Genomic DNA, 19,401 nt, shown 5'->3' on the forward strand with positions numbered 1-19,401 from the left:
AGAGGTCAAAAATCCTTCATTTGGTTGGATTGAGAGGCCAAAAATCCTTCATTTGGTTGGATTGAGTTGTATTTGTATTACTTGCACCAAAAAGAGTCCTCTCATACACATGTTCTGCGGTCATTATTCTGAGGGTATTAACAAAGAGAAAAGTGTAAAAAGAGTCCTCCTAAGATATATGTGTATAATGAGTCCAGGGCATGGCATTTCTGGTTGATTTTTCTGCTGTATAATCCAAATCCACTCTAAGTCTCAGAGTCCCTAAGGCTGGAGAGAGCTAAGAGTTTCTCACTTTAAAGAGGACGAACTTGGAAATCTTGAATGTTTTCATGAAAAATTGAGAATGTTAGTACCATCTTATGCTTCTGAAAGTGAAAGCCCTTGTCTTTATTTGCAACCAAGATTTGACCAAACAGAAAACAAGACAGAGAAAATATATTTCTTCCTAAAGTTTAGAATAGCTTATTCTGTAGAATTCAGACTTTTACAGAAGAGAAAGCTGGAATGGTTGATAAATAGGGGTAAAATATTTGTAAGTAATGATGAATTCAGTTTAAACTGATCTGTAATTATTTAATTAGTTGCAAAAGAAGTAGTAATATGAGAACACAGTTGTTAACCCCAGGCTATTGTATATTCTGGTTGTTTTGAGTGAGTTTGCAGTTGCCATTCATTGGCTTGTGTAGACAGTTTTATTCTGTAAAGTTTTTTTTTTTTTTTTGGCATGGTGTTAATCACATGGTCATGGAGGTCTGAAATAGCGTGAGAGGGGTTATTTGAACTGGGATAAAGGTAGCCTCCCTTTGCCTCTTCTCTGCTATTAGGTTACAGATTCTGGAACTCAGAAGTCAAGGCTTTGTAAGCAGCCAGTGCCTTGTTTTTTATCAGCCTTAGTTGTTCAGTGGGTCAGTTGGCAATGGCTAGTGGCTAACGTCATGGAAGGATGAGGGAAGCTAATTAGCTCTAATGCGAATCAAACATAGGAGCTTAGCATTTCTGACCTTATCCTCCAACCCCTGAGCACACTGGATGTAGAGCAGACAGATGAGAAGCTGGCAGCTCCAGCCTTTTGTTTGGCCGCAGGTTTCACCAACACTGGTGTCGTAGTGCATCTGAAAGGGAAGCAGCTGAATTTAGAGACCTCACTCTGCCGTTCCTCAGTCCCCCTCCTAACACTCGATCAATGAATTAATATCAGTAAAACAGTGGCTTTTACTAATAGCTGGGGATGAGCTTAAATTTCTTAAAAGAAAACATTTTTAATGTTTTTATTTTTTTTTTCCTTAATGTATTTTAAGTATTGACTGTGTGCAGTAGGTACTATGGGTTGAACTGTGTACTCCTGAAATTCTTTTGCTGGTCTTAATGCCCTGGCTCTCCAGCAGTGACTGTATTTGGAGGATAGGGTCTTTACAGAGATAACCATGTTAAAATGAGGTAATTAGGGTGGGCCCTGCTCCAGTAGGACTGGCATGCTTATCAAAGGGGAAGTTTTGATACAGACATGCAGAGGGAAGATGACAGGAAGAGATAACAGGGAGAAGGGAGAAGGCAGCTATTTATAAACCAAGAAGAGAGTCTGGACCAGCTCTCTCATAGTCCTCAGATGTGACCAGTCCTGCCAACACCTTGATTTTAGACTTGTCGTCCCCAGAACTGTGAGGCAATAAAAATTTGTTGTTGAAGCCATGCAGTCTGTGGCTCACAGTTAAGGCAACTGATACAGTTGGCTGATATCCAAGGCCCTGTAATTCAGGCTATCTCATTGAATCATCCCCTGTGAGCTAGTCATTACACTTCTGGGTAAAACTCAGGAGATTTGCCATGGCAACACAGCTATCTAGTAGAAGAGCTTGGGATATAAACCAGGCATTTATTTCCAAGTACAGTGAGTTTTTTGCTCCCAAGAAACAACTTCAGGAAGCTAAGGGAAATATATATATAAAAATATATAAATATATATATAACTTTCCTTATAAACGGGGGGAAAAAAACAAAAAAAAATTTAAAAGGACACAAAAAATACTGTCTCTGAAAGCCATTTAGGTACTATCCAAATTTAACAAATTTTAACATATTATTGTGTTTTCTTCAGATTTTTTCCTTCAAGACATTATTGTTGTTTAGCCACTGAGTCATGTCCAACTTTTTGTGACCCCATGGACTGTAGCCCACCAGGCTCCTCTGTCCATGAGTTTTTCCAGGCAAGAATACTGAAGTGGGTTGCCTCAAGACACAAATCATTACAAATAGTTTTCTTATATTTTTATTTATAGATCATTTTCCTTTCATCAATAAAGTCAAACAGAGGCATTAATTTAGTGTATATTTATCCCATATTTTGATATACTTACCATATTTTCTAGTAAAAATAATTCTGCACAAAGTAATGCTTCAGTGAAAATCATTGAGCATGCTCCTTGTGTATATTTGCAGGTTTTCTTGAGATTAATATAGCAGGAAAACAAATGGATGGGTTACAGGTAGGCACTTCTCCATTTTTCCTAAATATTGTCAAATTGATCTCAAGTGGGTCATACCAAATCGTATTCCAACATATAGTATATGAGAATTAGTTTCCCACAACTTTGGTATTATTAGACTACAAATTCTAAGCAATCTGATATAATTTTAAAATGTCATATATAGACATGTAAACAGCATACAGTGTTCTTTCCATGTTTTAAAATTTATGCTAAAGGTATGATACTTTATGTATTCAACTGCAACTTAGTTGACAATGTCTTTTGTACCATCTGATTCATTCATTTTCACTGCTGTGTAATATGAGGGAGTGAGTGCTCAGTCGCTAAGTCGTGTCTGACTCTTTACAAACCCATGGACTGTAGCCCTCCAGGCTCCTCTGTCCATGGGATTTTCCAGGCATGAATACTGGAGTGGGTTGCCATTTCCTTCTCCAGGGGATTTTCCTGATCCAGGGATGGAACCAGGGGTCTCTTGTGTCATCTGCATTGGCAAGCAGATTCTTTACCACTAGTGCTGCCTGGGAAGCCCTTGTGTGTATATATATCCCAGTATATATATGTAGGTTCCTCTTGATGGATATTGAGAATGCTTCTGATAGGAACATTCACAGTCAATATTGCTGTGAATATATTTACACATACATGTCTTCTCATACATACATATGAGGGTTTCTCTGTACACCTTAGGAAAGAAGTTGCTGAGTCATAGGATAAATGTTAAGCAATTTAATATCACCATCATTATTATGCCTTGCCTTTTCTTTTCTATTTTGTTTCTTTATGTCTCAGTGTTTCATCCTGGGTGAAGACACTCATATCTGCCTTCTAATTAATTATTTCTCATTTTAGATCCAGTGAATGATTTATGACCTATATTGGAATTTTTATTATTTTTAGTTTCTAGGAATTCCAATTGATTCTTTTTTCCTATTATGCTTATTCTTGATTCCTATCTGACTGCTTTGGTCTCACAATTTTTGTTCTTATTTTACAAAACTTCTTTATTTCTTTGAAGCATATCTATTTTAAAGTCATTTTTGACATTTTCTATTTGAGTTTTCTTCCCTTAGCCTTGTTATTTATCATATGCTGGTAATATTAGTTTTGAAGCTCATGTTGAGTGACAATTTCTTTTCACATTGTCTGTGCTCATTCCTTCCTGTCTGTTTTGTAGAGACATCTACACTGACTCTGGTTTTTCCTGTCTTGAGCCAGTCTCCATAGTGGTGTCTTTCTGCTGTTGTCCCATGGTGATGCAGAGAAAGTTCAGACCTAATTATGAACTTTTGGGAAGCCTGGCTGGGGTCTGACCCACACGGTCCCACCCACCCTCTGCTTCCTTTAGGCCTTCCTCCCCCACCAAAGTGTAAATTATATATTGCTTCATATAAACTGATGTTCTGGGAATTTGCATAGCATTCCTAACTTCTTTTTAATGCTCTAATGCCTTATTTCAGGTCCCTGGTTTAATAGAATTAGTCTGGTTCAAGTATTTCCCCACATCCTACAAGAATAAAAAAACAAAACAAACAAACAAAAAAACAACTCAGCTGTTCTTTTTATACACACACACACACACAAACTTTTATGTGCTGAACATTTGCCACCCGCATTCATATACTGCTCAATGTAATGGTATTTGGAAAGGGAGGTTCTTTGAGAGACAATTAGATTCAGATAAATAGATTCACGAGCATAGGGCCCTTTTAATGGGATTAGTGCCTTTATAAGAAGATGATGAGGCATGAGTGATTTCTTTCTCCCAGAGCATGCACTGAAAAAAGGCCATGTGAAATGCAGCAAGAAGGTGCCACATGCAAATCAGAAAGAGGGTTCTCGTCAGTAACTGAATCTATTGGCATCTTGATCTTAGACTCCTCAGACTTCAGAACTGTGAGAAATAAAGTCCTGTTGTTGAAGCTGCCACTCTACAGGATTTTGCAATAGGAGCTTGAGCTAAGACATGTGCTGTAAATAATTCTGGAATCTGGTTGGCTGTAGCCCCTACTTATCTCTGTTTCTGTTCTATTTCCAACTCTGGTGCATATTTATATATTTCCAACTCTTGTTCACATTTTAAATGACTGTTATTTTAATACTTTTAAAAGTAATTAAAAAGTATACTATGAATTCACAGTATTCACAGTATACTGTGAATGCGTCAAACAGAAAGTTGAAGCATTAATCCAAGGTGCCATTTTGACTGGGAGCCTTGAGGCTATTTCTCTAGGATGTTCTGTTAAATAAAAATGTAAGCTCAAATGGTGCAACAGAGATAGAGGTACTGGATTAATTAGTAGAATGTTTGGGACAGAGACAGTTATGTGCATTGAATTCTCTGCAGCCCTCATCACAATGTAATGCATGTAATAGATACTCATTAACCATTGAACCCCTGGCATTTGCAGATTTAACATTTGTGGTTTTGAATTTTCCCAAGTAACCTCCAGAGGGCCCTGGAATTTTGCATGTGCATCTCAACATGATTGGTGGCCCTTAGCTCTTTATCAAGTGATCATTATTGCATGTCATCAAGTGCTCACAACTGAATTTTTTTAAATGTGTGTAAAATAGAGGTGAAATAAGATAACTGACAATAAAAATTTAAAAATAGTAAAATTGACTACTTGGATAGGGAAAGAAAACAGATGACTTTTTCAATAGAATATAGTTCTGGAGCAAACCAAAATCCTTGCCAAAATATTTTGAAGTCATGAATTCAATGTTATGTAGAGAAGCCTGGAAGAATTCATAATGAATGCCAAATGTCTGTGGTAAATATTTGTCCATTGAAATAATTAATTGATCTTTGAAGTTGCACATGTGAGAAACAGTAGGAACACTCCACTGTCTTGAATTCCCCGCATACTGTCATGGTCAAACTATCAGTCATACTGATAGTATACACAGTCATACTGATATGTCATCCTGTGAGACTGATTACTTTGTGCTAAGTATTGACTTCTCTCTAAAGATCTCTCTTAACATTAATATCCATTATTGTGAAGGGAGCAAGTACATTGTCACCAATACTTTAGGCTAAAGTTTTTCAGATCCACAGACCCAAGACCTCTTGAATATCTATCATATGCCAGACCCTTCTAGGTACTGCAAATGCACAAGGATGAAACATAGGTACTTATTCTTGGGAACTCCTGGTCTAGTGGGAAAATGGATGGGATGAAATATTAAAATATGAAATAATAGATGACATTAAAATATATGAATAGAGCTATCCTCTGATAGTTTAGAGGAGGGAACAATGAATAATTCCAGGAGAAATAAGGACAACTTTTAGAGAGGAAGCAAAATTTGTGTTTTATGAAAGACTAGGGGAATTTGCTTACTAGGAAGAGCTGGAAATGATTCATCCTAAGATTGAGAACCTTAAGCCCAGATCTGGAGGGTGAAAATATGAGGATAAAATGGTGCTCTTGGGGAAGGAGTAGGAATGTCACAAAGTTCATTTCTCAAATTTGTCGTCTGTTCCAGCTAGTTAAGAATCCTAAGAAAAATGCTTCGTTCCCTAATGCTAGGTGCTATTCATAACCTGTGTAAGACCTTAGTGGTTTTATTTTATGCATGTATGAAAGTGAAATTTGCTCAGTCATGTCCAACTCTTTATGACCCCATGGACTATATAGTCCATGGAGTTCTCCAGGCCAGAATACTGAAGTGGGTGTCCATTCCTTTCTCCAGGGATGTTCCCAATCCAGGGATCAAACTCAAGTCTCCCGCATTGCAGACAGATTCTTTACCGCCTGTATGTGTATACATATATACATATATGCATGTATATATGTGTGTGTGTGAAAAAGCTGGCTTAAAATTCAACACTCAAAAAACCAAGACCATCATATCTGGTCCCCTCACTTCATGGTGAATAGAAGGGGAAAAAGTGGAAACAGTGACAGATCTTATTTTCTTGAGCTCCAAAATCACTGTGGATGATGACTGCAGCCATGAAATTAAAAGATGCTTGGCTCTTTGAAAGAAAAGCTATGACAAACCTAGGCAACATATTAAAAAGCAGAGACATCGCTTTGCCAACAAAGGTTTGTATAGTCAAAGTTATGGTTTTTCCAGTAGTCATGTATGGCTGTGAGAGTTGGACCATAAAGAAGGTTGAAGAAGACTCTTGAGAGTCCCTTAGACTGCAAAGAGATCAAACCAGCCAGTCCTAAAGGAGATCAACCCTGAGTACTTTGGAAGGACTGTAGATGAAGCTCTAGTACTTTGGCCACCTGATTCAAAGAGCTGACTCACTGGAAAAGACCCTGATGCTAGGAAAGATTGAGGGCAGAAGGAGAAAGAGGCAAAAGAAGATGAGATGGTAGGATACAATACCATCACCATCTCAATGGACGTGAGTTTGAAGAAACTCTGGGAGCTAGTGAAGGACAGGGAACCATGGCATGCTGTAGTCCATGGAGTCGCAAAGAGTTGGACACAAGTTAGTGACTAAACAACAACATATATCTTTATTGCATGCTTGGGGTAGAGTGGAGATAAAGTTCACCTAGAAGTCTGAAGACTTAGCTTCTAGACCAGTTCCATCATTAATTAATCATGTAATTCTGTGCAAACCATTATACCCTTTGGAGCTTCAGTTATCCCAACATGATAGTCTTACAAATATAGTTGCCCTGTCACTTACAGTGAATTCTTGGGATAGAAAGCTAAATAGCATATATAAAAATACATTGAAAATTGCAAAGTACTACATAAATATAAATTTAGGTATGAAGTATCATTCAGCAAGTTAAGGGGTCAGATTAATGCACCAGTGGTGACATGTCAGCCAAGGATGAGTTTAAGGCATATAAGCTAGTCAAATGGTATGGAAGATTTTTTTGCCCTGCAGATACTTTCTGAATTGTGTTTGAGCTATTGCCAGGATGAGTGTTCTTGTACTCTATACTTAGTTATCCCAGCCATAGTCCTGTTCTTTTAAAAAAATTTTTATTTGTTGTTGGAGTGTAATTACAAAGTTGTATTAGTTTCTGCTGAACAACAAAGGGAATCAGCTATACATATCTATATATACATATATCCCTCCCTCTTGAACTTCTTTCTCATCCTCAATCTCACCCATCTAGGTCATCACAGAGCATTGAGCTGAGCTCCCTGTGCTATACAGCAGCTTCCCACTAACTGTTAATACCTATTTGACACATTGGAGAAGGCAATGGCACCTCACTCCAGTAGTCTTGCCTGGAAAATCCCATGGACGGAGGAGCCTAGTAGGCTGCAGTCCATGGGGTCGCTAAGAGTCGGACACGACCGAGCGACTTCACTTTCACTTTTCACTTTAATTCATTGGAGAAGGAAATGGCAACCCACTCCAGTATTCTTGCCTGGAGAATCCTAGGGACAGGGGAGCCTGGTGGGCTGCCGTCTATGGGGTCGCACAGAGTCGGACACGACTGAAGCGACTTAGCAGCAGCAGCAGCAGCAGTGTATATATGTCAGTGCTACTCTCCCAGTTAATCTCACCCTTGCCTTCACACCCTGGCCCTGTGTCCACATGTCCATTTTCTATTTCTTCCCTGCAAAGAGGTTCATCAATACCATCTTTCTAGTTTTCAAATATATATATATATGTTTTTTAAATTAATTAATTTATTTTAATTGGAGGCTAATTACTTTACAATATTGTGGTGGTTTTGCCATATACTGACATGAATCAGCCACAGGTGTACATGTGTCTCCCATCCCAAACCCCCCTCCCTCCCCATCCCATCCCTCTCTGTTGTCCTAGTATGCTGGCTTTGACTGCCCTGTTTCATGCATTGAACTTGGACTGGTGATATGTTTCGCATATGGTAATATACATGTTTCAATGCTATTCTCTCAAATCATCCCACCCTTGCCTACTCCCACAGAGTCCAAAAGTCTGTTTTTGTATCTGTGTCTCTTTTGCTGTCTCACATATAGAGTTGTTGTTACCATCTTTCTAAATTCCATATTTATGCATTAATGACATGAGTTTGAGTAAACTCTGGGAGTTGGTGATGGACAGGGAGGCCTGGCGTGCTGCGATTCATGGAGTCGCAAAGAGTCAGACACGACTGAGTAACTGAACTGAACTGATACTGTGTTGGTGCTTTTCCTTCTGGCTTACTTCACTCTGTATAATAGGCTCCAGTTTCATCCAACTGATTACATCTGACTCCAATGCATTCTTTTTAATAGCTGAGTAATATTCCACTGTGTATATGTACCACAGTTTTCTTATTCATTCATCTACCGATGGACATCTAGGTTGCTTCTGTGTCCTAGCTATTGTAAACAGTGCTGCAATGAACATTGTGGTACACATGTCTCTTTCATTTCTGGTTTCCTCGGTGTGTATGCCCAGAGTGGGATTGCTGGGTCATATGGCAGTTCTGTTTCCAGCTTTTTAAGGAATCTCCACACTCTTCTCCATAGTGGCTGTACCAGTTTGCATTCCCACCAACAGTGTGGGAGGGTTGACTTTTCTCCATACCCTCTCCAGCATTAATTGTTTGTAGACATTTGATAGCAGCCATTCTGATCCACATGAGGTGGTACCTCATTGTGGTTTGGATTTGCATTTCTCTGATAATGAGTGATGTTGAATACTTTTTCATGTGTTTTTATCCATCTGTATGTCTTCTTTGGAGCAATGTCTATTTAGTTTTTTGGCCCATTTTTTGATTAGGTCATTTATTTTTCTGGAGAAGGCAATGGCAACCCACTCCAGTACTCTTACCTGGAAAATCCCATGGATGGAGAAGCCTAGTAGGCTGCAGTCCATGGGGTTGCTAAGAATTGGGCACAACTGAGTGACTTCACTTTCACTTTTCACTTTCACACATTGGAGAAGGAAATGGCAACCCACTCCAGTATTCTTGCCTGGAGAATCCCAGGGAGAGAGGAGCCTAATGGGCTGCCATCTGTGGGGTCTCACAGACTAGGACACGACTGAAGTGACTTAGCAGTAGCAGCAGCAGCAGCAAACTGTATGAAGTGTTCGTATACGTTTGAGATTAATTATTTGTCAGTTGCTTCATTTGCTATTCTTTTCTCCCACTCTGAAGGCTGTCTTTTCACCTTGCTTATAGTTTCCTTTGTTGGGCAAAAAAAGCTTTTAAGTTTAATTAAGTTTCATTTGTTTATTTTTGCTTTTATTTCCATTACTCTGGGAGGTGGGTCATAGAGGAACTTGCTGTGATTTATGTCATGAGAGTGTTCTGCCTATGTTTTCCTCTAAAAGTTTTATAGTTCTAGTCTTAGATCTTTAATCCACTTTGAGTTTATTTTTGTGTATGGTGTTAGAAAGTGTTCTAGTGTCATTCTTTTACAGGTGGTTGACCAGCTTTCTCAGCACCATTTGTTAAAGAAATTGTCTTTTCTTCATTGTATATTTTTGCCTCCTTTTTCAAAGATAAGGTGTCCATAGGTGCACGGATTTATCTCTGGGCTTTCTGTTTTGTTCCATTGATCTATATTTCTATCTTTGTGCCAGTACCATACTGTCTTGATGACTGTAGCTTTGTAGTATAGTCTGAAGTTAGGCAGGTTGATTCCTCCAGTTCTATACTTCTTTCTCAAGATTGCTTCAGCTAGTCAAGGTTTTTTCTGTTTCCATATAAATTGTGAAATTATTTGTTATAGTTCTGTGAAAAATACCATTGGTAGCTTGATAGGGATTGCACTGAATCTATAGATTGCTTTGGATAGTATACTCATTTTCACTATATTGATTCTTCTGATCCATGAACACGGTATATTTCTCCATCTATTTGTGTCCTCTTTTATTTCTTTCATTAGTGCTTTAGACTTTCTATATATAGGTCTTTTGTTTCTTTAGGTAGATTTATTCCTAAGTATTTTATTCTTTTCATTGCAATGGTGAATGGGATTGTTTCCTTAATTTATCTGTCTTCTCATTGTTAGTATATAGGAATGCAAGGGATTTCTAGGTATTAATTTTATATCTTGAAACTTTACTATATTCATTGATTAGCTCTAGTAATTTTCTGGTGGACTCTTTAGGGTTTTCTATGTAGAGGATCATGTCATCTGCAAACAGTGAAAGTTTTACTTCTTCTTTTCCAATCTGGATTCCTTTTATTTCTTTTTCTTCTCTGACTGCTGTGGCTAAAACTTCCAAAACTATGTTAAATAGTAGTGGTGAGAGTGGGCACCCTTGTCTTGTTCCTGACTTTAGGGGAAATGCTTTCAGTTTTTCACCATTGTGGATAATGTTTGCTATGGGTTTATCATATATGGTTTTTATTATGTTGAGGTATGTTCCTTCTATGCCTGCTTTCTGGAGGTTTTTTATCATAAATGGATGTTGAATTTTGTCAAAGGCTTTCTTGAGCAGTTATTTCTTTAGCACATACTTGTTAATTCAACAGAAACTGGAACCCACAACTTCCATTACACCATTGTCTTTTGTATTTTGAGGAAAACAGCATTTCTAGAATTTTTTTTGTTTTGTTTTACATTAAAAAAAAAATTAGCAAAAGACTAATAAGCTAAAGCAGTAACCTTGAATTTTGTGAAAGTTAAGGGAAATTGAATGCTGAACATTACACATCTGCAACTGAAATTAGTCCCAGGGCACCCCTCCTGCTCTCAGATTCTGGGCACACCAGTAAAATATCAGAAGACATGCAATACCATGAAAATGGGTTCTTTGGGTATTGTAGCATCTTGAAGTAGATGAGCTTTAACCTTGGCCTCATGCTTCTTGTGGGACCTGTTGCTGATGCTGCATAGGTGCTAGAAGTATCAAGCAGCACTCAGAATTTTTCATCTGAGCAAAATTAAAAATGAAACCATCAAAGTACTATTGATTCCAAAGATGTTCTTTGTGCATTAAATTGAGCCTCATGTACTAAGAAATGTGCCTGAGCATTTTAGCCACATATAAGTAAGAATTATTTGTATGAGAGTCAATTGCTCACATGCCCTTTATCCAGCAATCTATGTACATGAGTAGGTAATGACAGAGCATCCTGTTGAATCTCTCTGAGATAGCTAAGAATCACTTTTCATTCAGGACGCTTGAATTTGGCTCGGTGTTAGTCCACCATTAGCTCTTGGTTTTGCTTGTGTAAAATATATGTGAAAACATTTAGTGAATATTTTGACCATTGGAAACACTAAGGACTTTAGCAGTGTTATAACTGATATTTTTCTATTCCTGTAGTCTTTTTACTTGTTCACGCTTATCTGCTCCATGTCTTTTATGTTCTTAGGACTCTTTACCCTGTATTTCTATCTTAAGCTTGGCTTTGAACTTTACATGAGCTTGAGCCCATATATCCAATGATCCTTTTGGAGGAAGTGAAGGTTGTAAAGTGTAAGTGAAAGTCACTCAGTTTTGTCTGACTCTTAGCAACCCCATGGACTGTAGTCTGCCAGGATACTCTGTCCATGTAATCCTTCAGGCAATACTGGAATACTGGAGTGGGTAGCATTTTGCTTCTCCAGGGGATCTTCCTGACCCAGGGGTTGAACCCTGGTCTCTTGCATTGCAGGCAGATTCTTTACTGTCTGAGCCACCCAGTTACTTAGAAACCTCACAGCGACCTGTTATTCAACATGCTTAAAGTTGAAAGTCCTGCTCTTACAAACCCAACCTGTTCTTCTTATATTTCAGCTCTCACCCAGACTACACTGCTTCCTCCTTTCAACACTCGTCTTCAGTTTTCAAGTCCTCATTTTATTGCTTGAAGCAAGTTCAGATGGATTCACTTCTCTTTATCCCTGTAACAAGGCTTGAGTGTAGACAAGCTCTTGTTTTGAGCACAGTTGTCCTCTAATTCTGCTTCAGTAGAGTGTCACTGATCCAGATGCATTCTTTTTTATTTTTACTCATAAAAAATTTTTTTTGATGTGTATAATTTAAAAATCTTTATTAAATTTTTTACAATATTGTTTGTTTTATGTTTTGGTATTTTTGGCCAAGAGACATGTGGGATCTTAGCTCCCTGACCAGGGATCAAATTCACACCCACTGCTTTGGAGGGTGAAGTCTTAACCACTGGACTACCAGGGAAGTCCCTGTTTTTACTTAGTTATTAAATTTATTTTTAAACAGATGTATTTTCATGGTGTAGCCAGAACAGAATCCTCTCTCCAAGTTGCACATTTGACTATGTTGCTTCCCCACTCCAGAATCTCCCAGTGGTTTCCTAAACATCTATTAATACCACCTGAAGTTTAACTTCTTAATAGGGCTCATAAGATCCTCTGGGACTTGGCCGACACCTGCCTTATTAGCTTCCCCTCTCAGTCAGAGGGTACCATGGATTTGCTTGTAACTCTCCACGCTTGTAGTCCTGCCTCACATTGCATGTCTTGATTTCAGGTGACCCCTTGGCTGCAACCGCCTGCTCACCTCTCCACATCCTGTTAGCCCTTGGTCATCTTCCAAAACTCAACGGTGACATCTTTTCTCCGGAAAGCATACTCGAAAATCCAATGTGAAGTAATCCTCTTTTATGCTCCATCACATCCTGTGCAAACCTCTATATATTGAAATTTTATTGACAGTTTTGTGTCTCTATTTCACTAGGCTATAAAGTTTTTTGAGAAAAAGACTATTTTGTATGCATCTTAGTTCCCTCAACATGAAGCCCAGTGCCTTCCATTTGGTAAATGATTTAAAATGCTCATTAAATTGTCTTTGAGTTAAACTGATACACTTAACAGTTTTATGTAAGATTTCCTTTGGCTGAAAGTTTTAGGTAATTGGCCAGGTTATGGAAAAAACTGTGGAAGGATTCTTAATTTAGATACTCTCTGTGTCACTTATAGGTTGGAAGCAGGTTTTAGGAGCAAATGGTGTGTTAAGGTCCAAAGGGACAGATAGACCAACAGTTCAGCTTAGTTTTTAGGATACTGGCTAGAAGTTTCTGGGAACTGCTAGCATTGCCAGATTTATAGGATTGTTGTTATCATGTAGTAACATGTACTATGAATGCATTTTGATAATTAGAAATATAGATACCTTTATGTGTAAATTATCAGTAATAATTAATGCTCATCAGATTAAGAAATTCACTGCCTATGAGGCCCTTCCAATTCTAGACCTCACCCCTATAAACAAATTAGAATAAAATTTTTTTTAACTTTCCCATACCTGACAAATTAGACTGTTACTTGGTCGTGTTGGTTGTCTGTAACTGCAAAAACTGAACCCATCATCTGACCATCTGAATTGCTTTTGAAAAAAGCCCAAACGCTTTGCATTAACATGCTCTCTTGGTCATTTTAGTCAATTTCCTGAGAGTCTAAGAATCCAAAGAAAGAAACGAAAAAGTCATTTCTCTGAAGAAACACGAGGTTAACATGAAATGCACAATACTTCAATTGTCTCTTCTCTCTGCTAAATACGTCATCCTGAATGGATCCATTGGCTGTGAGGAGGTGTATGCACATTACAAATCTTTTTTTTTTTTTTAATGTAATTTAATACTCTCCACGGATCCATTTTTCTGAAATGGGGTAATATGCTTCTTTTTAGGCAAATGTGTTTGCTCTTCTGATTTTCCATTCATTTGGTGGGTTTTGGCACCAAAATTCTGAGCAGCTGGACCTCTAATTTAAGGAACCTATAATGCACACATTCCTGGAAATGAAGCATTTTGTGTTTAGAAAGAAGTGGATTTATTTGACATTCAAGAGTTTCTGGTTTGTTTAGAGAGACTGACGTAAGGACACCAATAAGGAACAAATCATAAAGTTTAGGGATAAAAAGGATTTTATAGCTTAAGGATACCTGCAGTATATTATCTTGTCCCATTTTTAATTCACTCATTCAAGAAATACTAGATGAATACCTGCTATTTGCCAGGCATACTACTAGATGCCTCATCAACTTAAAGTCTGGTGGAAGGGACAGCAGAAACATAATTTATATATGGGGTCATAAATTTTCCAAAAAAAGTCTAGGGGGCTAGGGAAGAACTCCTGAGGGACCTGACCCAATCAGGATAGGAGGCTAGTACTCCCTAAGAATTACCCTTTAGACTGAGAACTGAGGGCTGGAAAGAGGAGGAGTCAGAGTGGGGGTTAGTCCACAGGCTTCAGGCCAGATTACAGAGCCCACGGTTCCTGCTAGGATGAGTTGTCCCCCTCGGGAAATGTTTGACACTTTCTCTAGTCCCCAGTGACCCCACCTCCAATGTCACAATGCTTTTTCCTTCTCTATTTGAGAGCTGACCTTTCTGAGATCACTTGTCAGGGAGTCTTGTCTCTCTTTCTAGGCCAGTGTAAGACTTTACTGATGATGGAAGGAAAATGGTGATAAATGACAAATTCAGCTAGAGGTGATGAAATCTACAATGAAGGACAAGCTCGCTCCTTCAAAAATAGAAACTGAACTTCCCAGCTGGTGCTTTTTAACATTTAACTCTGCTGTGAAGTGGCTCCCTATGTAGGCATCCAGTACCTTCCTAAATTAATGTATATTATTAAATACCTCGAAGAAGAAAAAGTAAGCTTATAGAGTTTTTCCCCCATTTCTGATCTCTGAGTGAGATTTTAGATTTTTTAATATTAATAATTACATTCCTTCTAGTAAATCAAGGCCTGTAACTCTGGAAATGAAATTAAATCTCCTTTTCATAAAGGAAATAAAGGGATGCAATAATATGGATGAATTTCATAAGCAAGATGTGGAATGAAAGAAGCCAGGTTCATAAAATACAAACTGTATAATTCAACTGAGTTTCAAAACAGGCCAAAGTGAGCTGTGCTATTTGGAAGTTCACCATTCTTGATGGGAGCTACCCTTGGTGGTGGGGAGGGAATTAATTGGAATGGGGCACAGGGTGAATTTGGGGTGCTAATAATACCCTATTTATCCCATATCATAAGTGTTGTATGTGCTTATATGTACATATGGTGTAAGTCAAGAAGTTGAAAAGAGGTTCACTTACAACAAATACTTTATACAAAGGGAGAAAACATTTGGCCTTGCAAACATGGCTCTGTAGATAATGCTAGAATCATTACAAACTGGCCCTGTACAGTGATTCAGTTTCTTTGATTCAGCTCAACAGACAAAAATCAGCTCTCACAAAAAAATTTTTGGATGAGATTATTTAGTTTAACCTTAAGTCTGATGATGCTAAAGATGTAATTGCTCAAACTAAGCAAACAGTATTAGAAATCTGTTCTCATTGTGTCAGAGCCAAGGCTAAGATAATATGTCTCTATGCTGTATTTCATCACATGCATGATGCATTTCCCAATGCTCTTTTATTTCTCCAGGAAATAGCTAAAGAAAACTGTACAGCGCTATGTATGCAGTCTGTATACATTGGATTTATATGTCCTGAAATTTATATTTGATGGTAAACAATATTTTTTCTGAGTTGACATTATTTCAATAGGCGTATGAGTTTGATGATTGACCTTCTGTTTTCTGTGAGAGCAAACCCATGGGATGGAATATGTGATTAGAGATGTATGTTCTGGTTTTACTTCTGTAAGTGCAAAGAAGGAGTATATCATTGGATGCTACACTGGTGTTATGAAATATCACAATTTAGTTCACTCCCCTATTTTTTAAGTTACTTTATGCTTTTCAGATGTATCATTTCATAAGTTTGATACTATGAACCTAGCCATCCCCTCTCATTGGAAGATAGCTAAAGGTTTAAAAGAAAAAGACCCAGTCATAATCACCTAAATAAAGCCATTGTAGACTGCTCACTCTGGAGTCTAGGTAGCTGGTGGTCTGTCTGCATGGTCCTGAGGAAAGGGAGTCGGGGGGATGGAACACTGTTCTCCTGCTCTCCCTCATGAGTGGTGCTGGGGCCTCTCCCACTACTATTTTCGCCCAGAGATGCTGTGTAGAGCTGTTCAATCACTCATGATCTGGAGATACGAGTGGGTTTCTAAAGCATACTCAGGCGATTAAAGTCAACATTCCTGAGGACAGAATACTTGTCAGGCTGAGAAGCAGGCAATGGAGTGGTGGGAACCTCCTGAAACACTGCTGGGGTCTCTGGAGAACCTAATGTAGCATCCAGCCAACAGGAGACGAGTGCGCTTTATGGAAACACATGACGTGTCTTGGTGAACATTCTCCTCTGACTGCATGTGGGTAAACTCTGCATATCTGGATCCCCAGGGGAGTCCTTCCCTGTTTGTCTTCTAGCAGTGCTGCCCTGCAGGGCCACATCAAAGAGTAAACAGAGCAGATGAATGGAAAGTAAGTCTTCTTGAGCAGAAAAAATGACTCTCTAGTTGCCCCAGAAAAAAAAAAGCAATCAAACAAACCCTCCAACTACATGCTTATGTGAATATCTTACACATTAAATAAGAAATTGTTTTCCACTGTGTATGTGTGTCACATGTCACTGTAGCGATTTTTGGGTTCTGCACAGCTTGATTTTCATTCCCCTCTGCAACTCTCCTTTGCTCGTGTTCAGCATCCCTCTGAAGTCAGTGTACCACACGAACCACAAATGATTAGGGATGGGAAATTAAATCTATGAACAAGCAGAACTAATGAAATGCTTCCCTGCAAGGCAAAGGTGGGATTAGAATTATTGCAGGCTAAAGAAGCCTGCAATTGTTAGGCACAAAAGTGGGAGATACAGCAAGTATGTGATCTTAACGACACAGCCGTCAGTCAGTCCACTGTAATATCCATGGCTTTTTACGTTTCTATTGATACATAGTCCTGTACTATTAACACATGGATACAAATACACATGTGTATGCACCTTAGACATTTTCTACTTGCAGTTTAGAGATTCGATGCCTTATATCACATTTAATTCACAGAACAGCTCAATGAGATGGTAGTGTTGTGATTCCCATTTTGGAAATGAAAAAGCTGAAGCACTCATAATGACAAAGGTCCATCTAATCAAAGCTGTGGTTTTTCCAGTAGTCACTTATGGGTGTGAGAGTTGGACTATAAAGAAAGCTGAGTGCTGAGCAATTGATGCTTTTGAACTGTGGTGTTGAAGACCCTTGATAGTCCCTTGGACTGCAAAGAAATCAAACCAGTCAATCCTAAAGGAAATCAGTCCTAAATATTCACTGGAAGGACTGATGCTGAAGCTGAAGCTCCAATACTTGGGCCAGCTGATATGAAGAGCTGAGTCATTTCAAAAGATTGATGCTGGGAAAGATTGAAGGCAGGAGGAGAAGGGGACAACAGAGGATGAGGTGGTTGGATGGCACTGCTGGCTCGATAGACATGAGTTTGAACAAGCTCCAGGAGTTGGTAATGGACAGGGAAGCATTGGCGTGCTGCATGGGGTTGCACAGAGACAGACATGACTGAGCGACTGAACTGAACTGATGCCTTATATTTATGTATCCAATAACCAAAAATCTTCTCTGTAAGACTTTGCCTAGCATCTTCTTTATTATCTCTCTGTACAATTGTAACCAAGGAAACTTCTTGACAGTTGGTTTCAGGCTAGTCTTGTGAGTTTATAGAGCAGGTGGTCATCCCCTCAGGTTGTCATTTCTGAACATTTGGAAAGTGCTCCTTGCTCAGCAGTCCGTCTCTCACTTGCTTTTTGATGCTTTAACAGGGACCACAGTTGAGTCTGGTACCAGGTTAGTGTGAGTCAATAGATGAAGTCAAAAAAATACAAACACCATGGAAGGATGGCATTACCCAAATTCCTACTGAAAATTCAAGAACAAGCTTTGATAAAATGCAGTACACTGAGTACCCCCAATTGGGTAAAGGAGAGAGAATTCCACTGGTCAGTAAGCTGACTATAGAGAAATGGGCAGATGGTACTAAGGCAAGTGATTCCTTCACAATAGGAAGGTGACCTGTATTGACTTTATTTGCTCAAAGTCCTTGGTTTGGTGTCAGGCACATATTTACTTATTGGGTGGATTTCATTGTTAGCAAAATGGGAGCAATTATATGGTCTGAGCTGAATCAGTAGAAGGTTCACCTTATATATACTGTGTGAGGGTAATTGGTTATTTCCTTCACTCTTTTGTTTAGTCTTTTGCTCTTTTAAAACTCATATTGCTGTTCCATTTCTCAGGAAGCCTTCCCACAGATCCAGGATGTTGGAAATATTCCCAGAGTAGCTGTTCCTACCTAGAGCCTAGCACTTCCCACTCTGATAATTGTGGACTTGGCTTGCTCTTTGCCCCACCACACTGTAAACTCCTTGAGAGCAGGAAAAGATGCTCATTTAGTCCTAACCCTAGTGCCCAGTTTCCTAACTGGAACATCATTCATTGAATAATTGAATAAACTCTTTAATGAATCTGAGAGATCAAAAGAAAAGTCTGGATGCAGTGATGGGTTAGCCACAAGACAATGTGCAGAAGCAGGGAACTTGAACATTTACTTTATCAACATAATGTACTTTAAAAAGTAGAATCTATTTTTCTAAATTAAAAAAGGCTTTATGGTATTTTTCTCAGAGTTCATTTGCCTAATAAACTTGCAGGGGAGAAGTCAGATTAAGAGATTCCAGATAAACTCTTTTGTGATAACTGCAAAGGCCCTAGAGAATGGTGACTTCTGAAATGGCCACTAAGTCAGGAGAAGAGTAGGTGGGTGAGGGCAGCTACTGCCTGGAAGCTAAATAAGCCATGTGTGTGGCTACCTCTCCCTTGAGATGGTAGCTACTGGGAGTCAGAAACAGACCTTTCAGCAAGATTAAAGAGATGCTATTAATTGCTATCGATCATGGTCAACAAATTAAATTGTATCTGCAACCGCATCTCTGAAAGGTCTAAATGAGAAATGCAGTTAATGGGTCTGGTTGACCCAATGTTGTGATTAATTAAACAGAGAATGGAATCAAAAAACAAACAAAGACCAAGAAAAATGTAATGGGAACAGGGTGGGCATTCTTGCAAATCTCAAATCAAAATGCTCTCCTAGGACCTATTTTGCCACCTAATCCTGTATGTTCTGAAAGAA

At 38.6% G+C, this 19,401-nt stretch overlaps 1 long non-coding RNA gene across 5 annotated transcripts in view; it reads left to right on the forward strand.

Annotated features, from left to right (window-relative positions):
* The window catches only part of LOC147377899 (uncharacterized), a 47,837-nt gene extending 34,229 nt beyond the window's left edge, over positions 1-13,608 (forward strand). For 3 of the 5 annotated variants that reach the window (XR_015142407.1, XR_015142404.1, XR_015142403.1), the window contains one exon: positions 12,838-13,608. This is a non-coding gene — a long non-coding RNA (uncharacterized LOC147377899). Of the gene's footprint in view, positions 1-2,436; positions 2,484-12,837 lie in introns of all 5 variants that reach the window. The other 2 variants (XR_015142405.1, XR_015142406.1) reach the window with 1 other exon arrangement.
* Positions 13,609-19,401: the final 5,793 nt, after the last annotated feature.

The sequence above is a fragment of the Bos grunniens genome, chromosome 2 (genome assembly GCF_055505025.1).
Source record: "Bos grunniens cultivar Pamir isolate PY7600 chromosome 2, Bosgru_T2T1.0, whole genome shotgun sequence".
NCBI lineage: Eukaryota > Metazoa > Chordata > Mammalia > Artiodactyla > Bovidae > Bos > Bos grunniens.